Below are 13,374 nucleotides of genomic sequence, written 5' to 3' on the forward strand. Positions count from 1 at the left end.
GACTCCTAATAAGAATTAAAAGTTACATCTTTCTGTTGTAAGTCAATTTCTGTAATTGCTGCCTACAGCACTCAGTTGGCAAGACTGCACACATGCTATTGAGTCACTATGGTACAGCAACAAAGAATAGACTGCTACCTTTTTCCAACCCCAACTTCCCTGAAGTATTAGAGGAGCTAGTCATAATGGTCACATAGCTTACTTAACAATTTAAACACACTGCAGAGGACTTTCGGTGCAGTTTGATGTAAAACGACAATGAGTTTGGCATTTCTTAAATTGTCTTAAATGTCCCATCAATTTGTGTATTGCAGCATTAGACTTAACTTACGAGCATGAAACAGTGGCTTGTTTGCAACATATGTAGCTTTTATATGTAATGCAAATGACACAGCTCAATCCAAACTTTAACTGAGAGATAGACATGTTGCTCCACTTGAGCTCAGCCCATTTCAGATGACTCAGACATCGATTATAATTCTGTTGTTTTTTTTTTTTCCTTTTTTATTGTAATGGATTAATAAATGACCTCGATACATCTGTCCAATTGTGTGTGTGTGTTTTATTTTATTTTGTTTTATTTATTTATTTATTTATTTATTTTGTTACAATCTTATTACTTAGTTACTTCTTTGTGGTATCGCTTTGGCAAGGTTGTTTGCTGTATATAGCTGGAACAGTAGCTGGATGAGCACACCATTTTAAATTGTATTTAAAATGACACCTTGTCCCATCATCCTTTATAGACAGTCAACTAAGTACATTTGAAACATCTTAATCAAGTGACATTCTAGCTTGAAAGGTGAAAGTTCAGGCATTGGAAATGGTACTGGATTATAAAGGGCCAACGCAGTCTCACGAGAGAAATGTCAACAGATTAACGTTTCTGCATTTCTGCTTTCTAGGGGAAAAAACCTTATGTGGGTAATGTTTTCACTTTCAACCACAATGCTTCGCAGCAGCTTTTGTCGAAATTCTCTGACTAAACACAATCTACTTTGAAAGTCAATCATGTTTTTCCACCATGTCTCAGCCCCTCCACAGGCATCGGCTTCATGGACACGGTAAGTAATACATTTTTCTCATATACGTTTCAGTGTACAATTTCACAGTAGCTTCTCACTTGGGGGGGGGTTCCTTCCTAAACGTGAGAGTGAGATACAGTTGAAATGCATGAAATTCAGCCTCAGCATTTTAGTCAATAAGACACATCTAAACTCCCTTTTTTACTTAAGACTGATATTTCCTTCATGGTGGTCTGGACACTGCCATAACTACCACTCCCCCTCTTTCAGAGAGAATACTAATGCTTTACTCTGATTTTTACAATTCTAAGCTGTGTTAATCCTTTCATCAGTCCTGTACTTGTTTCTTTTTCTTTCTATAAAAGACTTCAAACTTCAGCAACTGCAGGAGATCCTTGATAGTGTTGCTAATGAACCTGGGGATTGCCCAAAGGAGCCAGAATCTACCTCATCCCTGGATTGAGGTTTGAGACCGACTTTGTCCCAGGAGAGGTGGAAAGAATCAAGACCATATATGATTGACAACATGTTGACTTCAGAGCACATATCACATCAGCTATGCCATCATTGCAAAACACAGAAAGCTGTTGTGAGATGCAGAGAGTGTCTGCCCAGGCAATTCTACTGTATTGAGTGTGACTGCTCTACCCACAAGAACTTTGTTTTACACAACAGAGATTCAATGGTTGAGGGGTTCTTTAAGCCCCTACCTCCAACAATCACCATAAAGCAAAGCAACGATGGGAAGCATTTCTTCTGTGAACAGGGCTATTTTTTAAATTTGTATTACATTAATTACATTTAATTTTTCTATTACTGGTACTAATAGTTTATTTAATTATTGAACAAGCTTCAAAATTGAATTTGATTGTTTTGAACTATGTTGGTTGTGTATTTTTCAATGTATTTTCTTCAGATTATCAAGTATTTATCTGGAAATTATGTTCTGAAATGGTATACTTTTTTCTTTTCTAGCTCGTCTATTACCCATGCATGTACCAGCCAGGATTTGTTCTTGCTCTACTAGTAGTATCACAATTGCCACTGGAAAACAGATCATCCTTGTCAGCATTAATGGTATGTGCCTCCCTTAACAATAGCTATAGTAAAAGCATAATCTGTGATTCATTATTCCCATGTCACATCATAAGTATGTTTAGTATTCAGTTTGTTACAAACCATTTAATCAGAGAATTTGTTCGCTCAATGTTATATTTTCTGTAGGTCGCTATAATGTCTCATTGCTACTCTTGAGCTGCACATCTTGCTGCAAAGTATGGATACCAGCATAAATGATCTGCTGCCAAGTCGCTACTGGCCAGCCACTGTAAACTATGAGACTGTCTACCAAGTCGTAATTTTCAAAACATTTGAGGAGATGAAAATGACGGTTAAAGGAATGTCATGTCAAGCATTCATTAGAATGATTGAACAGCGGAAAAATTCTTTGGAAAAGTAGAAAACTACTTTTATAGTCCACTTTAAGGCATTAAAAATACAACAGCTTAGAAATGTCCTAATTCCTAAAAAAAAAAAAAGGAGATGCAATACTTTTAGTGTAATTTGATATCATACAAAATGTGATACACCTTCATTGTACTTTTTTTCACAGATATATCATTCTCCAGGTTTACTTTGTATTAAAAAATAATTTTCAAGGAAATTAATTATTTCTCAGTTTGGCAGAAATTAAAACTGTGTTTTTTTACCCTTCTTTAAAGTGGTAAAATCTGTGGTGACACCTTCCTGGAATGGACTTACAGTCGCTATGAAGTGGAGAAAATCTGCCAAGTGCAGCATTTTGTGTGCCCAGCATACACCCCTGTCATGTTGGCAGTTTCAGCAGATGGAAACCGCAAACATTTTCGGTTCAGGAAGGCAACATGGTATGTATATATATTTTTTACATGGTCTGAATGTATAGTGTATAGAAGCTATATATAGTCTATATATACTCGCTACTATATTATTATAATAGTTGTTTTAAATAATTAAAATATTAACATGCCCATTTTGTTCTTGTGTAGGACTGACGAACATGGACACTTTTCTTGTCAAAGGTTGAAGACGTGTCCACTTTTGTCAAGTAGGGCCAATATTTGCACATAATATCTGTGCAAAAGAACTATACACTGTAAATGGATGCCAGTTCTTTCTGCAGGAACATGGGGTTAGCATATATCTCCCCATGGAACATATTCAGGCCCTTCAGGAGAGTGCAGTGCCTGCAAACAGCAACCTCAAGGCCCTCCTCAGTTTGCTGCTAGATTTTCTGGAGGTGCAGCTGCCCGCTATGATGTCCCAAAGACTCCTTTGCCAGAGACCTACAAATACAAGTGGAAATCAGAGGGAATGGAATATTTAAATCAGTTAGGTCATATTTATATGATATAAACATGATAAACATGACAGTAAGTAATATAAATTACATGTTTTGTCTTCTTGTGCACATAATTGGAGAAGGTAGCCCTGGAATTTCTAGAGTTGAGCAACTTGACAGACATGAAGCCATTCCTTTCTAGAATGTAAATCTCAACACACATGCAAAATAATATAGTTATGGTGCAGTGTTCAGTAAAGTGTTAATATTTCTCTTCCTCAACCACTAAGTTTCATCTGGAGTGTAATTAGGTCCAATAAAAGCTTTTGTGTCATACTGTATATCTGTTACTGTCACAGACAGACTGTTAACTTTACAGTTGTAGCATCTCTTGTGTATTTTAAATGTTCTAGGTTCAATGGGGAGGAAGAAACAAGGATGGAACAGGTACCACCATTGGTGAGGAGGTGGAGCAAGTGAACAGCTTCCTATCCAGGATAGCTATCTGCACAAAGCACATGTCCAAAGCAGGTTGGTATTTGGAATTATAGGCCAATTTCTAACCCTATTTAATGTATTTTAGTGATTGGTAATGCTAATACTATTTCTGCTTTTCACAGCATGGGCAGACATGTTAACGTTACAAGCCATGGGGTGGAACAACAGAAAAATGCAGAACATGGACAAAGCATTATCTCAAAGATACATAAAGGTATGTTGTCTACTTATTTGCATCTGTTGATTTAGAAATTAAATTAGACCCTAAGCACATAGTATGTGTCTGTTAATTGAGATATTCATCCATCATATTATTTTTTTTTATGTTTAATTACACTGCACACTTGTATTTCTACTTTTTTTTTTATCAGATAATACAGCAGATTAGGGATGAAACTGACAGTCTTGAAAACATGAAGACAGAATTGGGATACACTGATGTGCTGCAACAATGGGTCACAGATGTGCAGCAGTGGGCTGTTTGTGGTAAACATTTACTCATGTGGCTCTACAGTTTTCTCTCTCTCTCTCTCTCTCTCTCTCTCTCTCTCTCTCTCTCTCATTTAAAATATTCTTGATTAAAAATTGTTCACATCCTGTAAATCTCAACAGCAACAGCTGAAGACAATGAGGCAGAACACGATAGAAGGGCTGTTTGTAAGCATAAAACAAAGAACCCATCATCACTATTGTCAGACTGGTATGTTAAAAAGATGTTGGTATATTTTTGATATCAAAAGTTATCAAAATGTATTACATTTTCTCATGGCTGATTTTGTAATTTTACAGACAGCAACAAGCGACGACACAGAATCAGACAAAAGATTCTTGACGAGAAGAGAAAGTTCTTGGAATCCATTGCAGAATACAATGACCTTGTCCTGGACAAAATTGATTCCCTCGATGAAATTTTGGCAGCGGAAAGTCATGCCTGGCCATAGGAATTGCATGGCAGTGGTATGTTAAACATTTAAAAGTAATTATTTTGAATGCATAATTATTGCTGTTTGCACTATGCATATCTGTAGATCTGCGCATGTGTGTAAAATTAATCAATGTTTTGCAAAGACCACTGTTGGCCTCTATACTAAGAAAAGGGTCTTCGACAAAGTCATGCTCTTAAGAGGACTGCATGAGGAAGAAGTCATTCTGGTGAGAGACATGAAGCACAACAGGGAGTACTTAAGGAAATCCTCCGGAACTTTGAGAGACCTTGCATCACAGCTGTCAGATGACTTAAGCAGACACAGTAAGTTCATATTCACATGGATATACATTTGAAATAGAATGTTCTGCAGGGACTTAAATCTTCTGGTTTTCTCATGCATAAACATTTCTGGTAGAAAATACATGTTGTAGTTCCTTTCAACAATGAAGTAGTTTAACTTTGCAATAATTCTTGCTGACATTTTTAAAGATAACAGCCTCCTCACATTCCAGTAATTATAATTACAATATAATTTGCTAGGTACATCTTTTTTTTTTTTTTATCTGCGATGCGTGCCTATGGGGTGCCCTTGGGAACAGAGTTACTATTATACACATTACATACTGTGCTGGTTAAAAAGGGTAGAACAAGGGGCCTGGTCTCCTCACTATTATCTATTCATCTATTGTTGGTGATGAAATATCTTGGGATACTGATTGGAATATTTGAAAGTGTGCATCCAGGAACCCTAATCACCAGCGTATTAATTTTAATTTTCTTCACAGGACATATTTAACCCCTTTTAAAATTTAAAAAGGGGGAAGACTTTGTATTGTTGTTTTTTTTTTTTGTTACAAAAAAAAAAAAAAAAAAACTATTTAGCAATGACTTCTATTGAATAATGTCCATCTCATATCTTTGTCACTAATCCAGAAACTTATTTATTTGTCTCTGAAAGACTGCCCTTTGGGACTTGCTGAGGAGGGATACGGTGGACTACATTTTGTCGTACAGAGGAGAATCAGTAAGCTCAAATCCCACCAGGACAATGTCAGAGACAAATACAGTCACATTATAGGCCCGGATGCCACTATTCTGGATGAGGGCATCGAGAATGAAGATTTTGAGAGCAGCCAATATGACAGTACAGGAGAAGATGAAGAGGAAACATAGCAGAACTGACTGTGATTGACTTGGCTGGGTGTTTACTTTAAATAAAAAAAAAAACTTTAAGTGCATCTGATCCTTATCCTCGAGTGAAATTTCTGAATGTTCAGTATGCATGTATGAATGTTTTGTATGTCTATGCATGTAGATAGATAGATAGATGTGTGTATACTTATGTACATAGTAATAATCATCATCAACATAGCATCGACGGAGACCGAAGGAATCCTTTGACATCCTTTTGTCCTCGCCCTCGAACAATAAAATCAGTATTCATTATGAAATGGATATTTTATCGTGTGCATGTATACATAGATAGATAGGTGTGTGTTTGTGTGTAGACATAGATGTGTAATCGCCATTTTCCTGACAGGCACCGGAAGAAGGAATCATCTGACATCAACCACCACAGAACCCAAGTTTGCAATCAGTGGGTGGTTTAAGATTAATCTGTTTCCAGATCTATGACAGTCTGGCAGAGGGCAACAGGAGGAATACCTGGATGAAATATGATTGATCAATTGAATTCTTGATGCACAACATAGGTGGTTAAAACAAACTAAAATAGAAAAAATAAAAACAACGTAATGGTTATATCTGTCAATGGTAGAAGCTGTGAGTCACACTTCAGATTTTTATTGGCCCTAAGACTACTGTAAATTGGCCTAGCTAAGGACTAAGTGACTTAATCTCAATAATAATCACAATAGTATTAACAGTAAAAATAAGAAATCCCACATTGGTGGTTACCTGTAATTTATTGGTGGGTAAATTAGGTTGGTCAAAGTACTGTACACTGGGTAATACAAGGCGTAAAGGTAAATGATGTGCCTTCAACTCAATGATATGATTAAGTTGTTCACAGTGCTTAAGACTTATAATTGTGTTATGTACACACACACACATATGTATACACTTTTATTATATATATATATATAGATATATATATATATATATATATATATATTATATATATATATATATACAGTGGCTCTCAAAAGTATTCACCCCCCTTGGACTTTTCCACATTTTATTGTGTTACAACATGGAATCAAAATGGATTTAATTAGGAGTTTTTGCCACTGATCAACACAAAAAAAGTCCATAATGTCAAAGTGAAAAATAAAATCTACAAATTGTTCTAAATTAATTACAAATACAAAACAGAAAATAATTGATTGCATAAGTATTCACCCCCTTTGCTATGACACAACTAAATAAGCTCTGGTGCTGCTAATTGTCTTTAGAAGTCACATAATTAGTTGAAGGGAGTCCACCTGTGTGCAATTAAGGTGTTTCACATGATTTCAGGTTAAATACACCTGTCTCTGGGAGGTCCCACAGTTGGTTAATACATTTCCTAACAAAAACTACATCATGAAGATGAAGGAACATTCAAAGCAAATCCAGAATATGGTTATTCAAAAGCACCAATCGGGTAGGATATAAGAACGTTTCCAAGGCATTGAATATCCCCCGGAGCACAGTAAAGTCCATTATATAGAAATTGAGAGAATATGGCACAACTTTGAATCTGTCTAGAACAAGCCATACTCAAAAACTGAGCATCCAGACTAGAAGGGCACTAGTCAGGGAGGCCACCAAGAGGCCTATGGCAACTCTAAAGGAGTTACAGTCTTCCATGGCTGAGCTGGGAGACACTGTGCATACGGCAACAATAGCCCGGGTGCTTCACAAAACTGGACTTTATAGGAGAGTGGCAAAAAGAAAGCCATTGTTAAAAAAAACTCACATCAAATCTTGGCCAGAGTTTGCCAGAATGCATATGGGAGACTGAGACCAAGTGGAAGAAGATTCTATGGTCTGATGAGACCAAGTGTAGCAAAGTGGCTGGTGGCGGGGAATAGGTGTAGCGGTGATGCGATGCAGGAGTGACAGGCAGACAACGATATCCAGTGAAAAAGTGCTTTTATTTGTAATCCAGGTCTGGTGACTGTTAAATAATAAATCCCCGGATATACACAACAATGTGTAAAGAGCGGGGATAACAACAACTGGGCACAGTCCCGAACAAAACCCAAACACACGGTCACCAGTCCTGGGTGAGTTCAGTCGTGCTGGTGCTGAGTGAAAACAACGGTACTTCATGACGATAGTGCAGTGGTTCTCCGGGCAGCGCTGACCCTACTCGATAGCTCCGGAGGTGTGCTTTAACTGTCTACAAGTGAAGAACAGACAATTAACAGGACAAACACAATAACACACAACACTAATTAATTTCCACACACTGAGAGCTCCTCTCTCAATCCTTCACTCTCCGATCGTTTTACCCAAACGAAGGAAAAGATCAGCGTTACCCTGGCCCCTATATGTAATCCTGCATGATATCTAGGTAAACGGTTGCAGCTGCCTTATTACTTGCAGCTGCCTCTCGTTTACCTTTCAAATCAATACGGTCTTACAACAAAGTCTCGCTTCTTTCCAGGCTGACCCACTTCCCTGACCTGGAAACGAACTGTCAGCCAGCCCTTCCAGATACTTCTCCTCTCGTTCTTTAGTGCCCTCACAGGTCGGGAGGAAGATTCATCACCAGAACTCATGTTTCTGTCACACCAAGATAGAACTTTTTGGCTTCAATGCCAAGTGCTATATTTGGTGCAAGCATAACACCACACATCATCCTGAGAACATCATCCCTACCATGAAGCATGGTGGTGGCAGCATCATGCTATGGGGATGCTTCTCTGCGTCAGGGCCTGGAAAGCTCGTGAAGATAGAGGGTAAAATGGATGCAGCAAAGTACAGGGAAAGTCTGCAAGAGACCTGGGACTTGGGAGAAGATTACTCTTCCAGCAGGACAATGACCCCAAACTTACAGCCAAAGCCACACTGGAGTGGCTTAAAAACAAAAAGGTCAATGTCCTGGAGTGGCCCAGTCAAAGCCCGGACCACAATTCAATTGAGAATATGTGGAAAGAGTTGAAAATTGCTGTTTGCAACAAAGGTCCCCATCCAACTTGACGGAGCTTGAGCAATTTTGCAAAGAATGGCAAAAATTGCAGTGTCTAGATGTGCAAAGCTGGTAGAGACTTATCCAAATAGACTCATGGCTGTAATTGCTGCCAAAGGTGCCTCTACCAAATATTGACTCAAGGAGGTGAATACTGATGCAATCAATTATTTTCTAGTTTGTTTTTGTAATGAATTTAGAATAATTTGTAGATTTTATTTTTCACTTTGACATTATGGAATTTTTTGTGTTGATCAATGACAAAAACTCCTAATTAAATCAATTTTGATTCCATGTTGTAACACAATAAAAATGTGGAAAAGTCCAAGGGGGGAGAATACTTTTTAGAGATTGTGTACTAGAGCTAGGAAAGAAGATCTCATTCCCAACTGCCCTTTAACAAATAATTACTTTTGTGCCATCAGGAGTTCACTGAGCATTGTCGAAGAAAATAATGCAGGATAGAATAAGCATATGTGACTACTTAGGTGATTATACAGCAGTGTGGTCCTTATACAGAAACATACTTGTGAGACCTTCAATAACATTGTTAATGCTTATAAGTGGTAATCAAATGGTTATCATCACTATTTTAAATATTAGTTTATATTCAAACTGAAATTTGTTCTTGAGTTTTCAATTTGTTTGTGAAGTTAGGACTTAACTGTGAATGAGAATCGAAGGCAATATTATTTTATGGCAAAAAGACTGGATTGAGCTTAATCGAGAATTGAATCGATACATACTGATTTAAAAGTGAATCGACTGGAAAGCAGTTAGTGTGCATAATCATCCAGGTATGGAACCAAGTAAGCAGAGATAGGAGAAATTCATTTTCAAGAATTACCATGAAGAATAGGGATCTCTTAGCTCCTGAGTGGCGCATCCGGTAAAGGTGCGCTATGCCACTGCCGACCATGCACAGGAGTTCCCAGCGAAGCAGCCGGCAACCCCAGGCGATGCAGAGTAGCCGGCAAAACCAGACGATGGGGAGCAGCCGGCAACCCCAGGCAATGCAGAGTAGCCGGCAAAACCAGACGATGGGGAGCAGCCGGCAACCCCAGGCTATGCAGAGTAGCCGGCAAAACCAGACGATTGGGAGCAGCCGGCAACCCCAGGCTATGCAGAGTAGCCGGCAAAACCAGACGATGGGGAGCAGCTGGTAACCCCAGACGAGGCGAATCAGCCGGCAACCCTAGGCAATGTGGAGCAGCAGGCAACCCCAGTCGATGCCAGGTGGGCACCCTTGGGCGAAGCGAGGCGGGCATTCTTGGGCGAAGTGAGGCGGGCATCCCCGAGCGATGAACTGAAGGCATCGTTGGGTGGTGATGTGCAGGCATCCCCGAGCAATGACGTGAAGGCATCATTGGGCAGTGACATGAAGGCACCCCGGGCAGTGACGTAAAGGCATCCCCAGGCAATGTCAAACCCAGCTGCAGCTCCTCCCACGGCATTGGAGGCGGAACCAGCAGGTATCCACCTTCTGCTGGTGGAGGTGGCCGAGGCAGAGGCAGCTCCTGCTGCTCTGCTCTTGGCGTTGGAGGTGGCGGAAGCAGAGGCAGTTCCTGCTGTTCTGCTCCTGCTGGTGGAAGAGGTGGAGTGGGAGCAGCGTGCAGTCTCCTGGAGACAAAGGTGGGAGCAGCGTGTAGTCTCCTGGTGATGGAGGTGGGAGCAGCAGGTAGTCTCCCCCTGTTGCAGGTAACTGGTGCTGCTCTCCCTCACTTGCAGGGGACTGGTGCGGCTCTCCCTCACTTGCAGGGGACTTGTGTGGCTATCCCTCTCACTCTGGAGACAGCAATGGGAGCTCTCCCTCTGGCTCTGGATGTGAAACCAGCATGCATTCTCCCTCTGCTGGTGGAGGTGAGAAGGCACCCCCAAATGATCCATCATTAGTCAATGGGTGGTCTCGTGGATCCACTCCCACAGCCTGACGGTGTCTTCTGCCATTCTTTTTTTTTTTTAACAAAAACTGCGGTTACTGCTCTGGTCTGCATCTAGGAGGCACTGGTAATCCCACAATGACACCACGAGTCACAAAGATGGCTATAGTGGGTGATGTCAGACCAGAACCAATAACCAACACAGAATAAACAGAGAGACATGAAGTTTGGTGAAGCTGGGCGCTTGGTTGCGCTCAGCATTTAATGATTAAACAAACAGAAAATAAAAGGTTGAAAGACGAACAAAACACAGGACACGGCACTTTAGCCAAAATAAAGAGACAAACAAACGTACTAACACTAAACAGACAGACAAACGAGTGGACGAACAGACAAACACGGCAAGCTGAAATTATTATATCTATTACTATTACCTCCGTCTCCAATCCTGTTCTCCACTCATTGAACACACAACCCGAGTGAGTGAAAACATGCTGCTTTTATGCAGCTGTACCGAGACTCGATTGCTAATCAATCATTCAATTGGAGTCTCGGTACAACTGCACGTGAATTAATAAAAAGTGCAATTCCCCGTACTCACATATTACATTTTACCTGTACGTGAAGTGCTGTGCAATCCTTGTGCCTAAATACAAATATACATTTTAAACACTTGTGCATATAACCCATATTATATTCCGTGTACTAATGACTATACACCAACATTAAGATGCAACACACAACATACAACATAGAAATACACAGTAGCAGGGCAAAATTGTCACAGTCATGCATACCTGTTGTGTTTGTCTCAAACCTTATTTCTGAGAAGTATTTGATCAAATCTATGCTGGCTCTTGTTGTATCATGACTCTTGTTCTTAAGGTGATTAACTTAATGGCTCTATGGCAGTGGTTCTCAATCGTGGTCCTGGGACCTCCCTGTGTCTGTTGGTTTTTGTTCCAATTGATCTTTAAATACTTGATTGAACCCTCTATTGAATTGTTAGTTCAATTAAGGGTTTAATTAAGTAAGAATGCAGTCTCCAAAAGCCAAAATGTGCTATTTATGATTATTTCATATGACAGTGCTCTAAGTGTCTTGGATATCTCATAAGAAACAATCCCTGAATGCCATTTTTAATGGTGCTGTCCCAAGCAAGATTTTTCTGGAGGCCATATCTCTGGTTTTGGTGGTCCCATATACTTGAAATTTGTACCAGGGTCCCTCCTTTGGGCCCCAAACCATCCTCGAGGCCCCTGAGTCTCCAGTTTAAAAAAATCCCAAATTTGGTCCAATTCACCCCTGAAGATGGATGAAAAGGCTAAGATCCCTCATAGCTATCTGCTGTGAAAAACAAATTTTTTGTCAAATTCTGGAATCCAGATTTTTTTGGGTCCCCTCAATAGAGGGACTCCAGAAATGGTGCTGAGAAGTGGAATGGGGGTTCTAGGCCCCAGGGTCCCTGAGATATGGTCATAATGAAGTTGGGTTTTGCCAATTTTTGAGTGGACGTGTCTGAAAATGAGGTATTTGGATCAGGGTTTTTTTGTGCTCCCCTCAGTACAGGGGCCATATACATGGCTGAGAGGTGGAATGGAGTTTCTAGACCCTGGGGTCCCTGTGTATTTCTGTGTTGTATGTTGTGTGTTGTGTGTTAATGTTGGTGTATAGTCATTGGTACACAGGATATAATATGGGCTATGCACACAAATTTTTAAAATGTATATTTGTATTTAGGCACGAGGATTGCACAGCACTTAAGTGCAGGTAAAATGTAGTAATATGCGAGCATGGGGAATTGCACTTTATTAATTCACGTGCAGTTGTACCGGACTCAAATTGAATGATTGCTTAGCAATCGAGTCTCAGTACAGCTGTATAAAAGCAGCATGTTTTGACTCACTCAGGGTTGTGTGTTCGGTGAGTGAAGAACGGGATTGGAGACAGAGGTAATAATAATAGTTAAGCAAATCATAATTTCATTCACCATGTTTGTATGTTTGTCTGCTGTTTGGTAGTGTCTGTTTCGTTTAGTGTTCATTCGTTTTGTTTGTCTGTTTATTTTGGCCTCACGTGCCGTGTGCTGTTTTTGTTACAACCTTTTTATTTACTGTTTGTTCATTTGTTAAATGGATTGTTAAATTCACCAAAGCTTTACCTCTCTATGTTTATTTTGTGTCGGTTTCTGTTTCTGGTCTTATGTCACCCATTGCATCCGTCTTTGTGACAGGAGGTTATAGGTCATTCTATCTCAAAGTTATTCCCACAAATGTGTAATTTTTACACATAAACGTAAATACAACCCGGAAGCGGCTGGGTCACTGGGGCATAAAAAAACTACCCCACATTATTCCTCATGGCCCGAACTGGTCACATAACAAATTTGGGGGGGGTCATAGGACTTACGGTTCCAAAGCTATGGCGCCGCAAAAACACAATATTGGGCAGATTTGCCTGCTCAGTGGCTCAGTAGAGTCCTTTGTGGAAGGGCTAGAAATCCAGTTCTTACATGTTGTGCATTTTCACATGTTTCGCATGGACCAAATTTGCATAATTGCTCCATCTGTTGTCTTTCGATCCCC

The 13,374-nt window shown here is 39.8% G+C and overlaps 1 long non-coding RNA gene across 1 annotated transcript; it reads left to right on the forward strand.

Annotated features, from left to right (window-relative positions):
- The first annotated feature begins 3,781 nt into the window (after positions 1-3,781).
- LOC121330855 lies at positions 3,782-4,323 on the forward strand. Its single transcript, XR_005951910.1, has 3 exons — positions 3,782-3,876; positions 3,966-4,057; positions 4,215-4,323. It is a non-coding gene; the product is annotated as an uncharacterized LOC121330855 (long non-coding RNA).
- The last annotated feature ends 9,051 nt before the right edge of the window (positions 4,324-13,374 follow it).

Source organism: Polyodon spathula, chromosome 18, assembly GCF_017654505.1.
Source record: "Polyodon spathula isolate WHYD16114869_AA chromosome 18, ASM1765450v1, whole genome shotgun sequence".
Lineage (NCBI taxonomy): Eukaryota > Metazoa > Chordata > Actinopteri > Acipenseriformes > Polyodontidae > Polyodon > Polyodon spathula.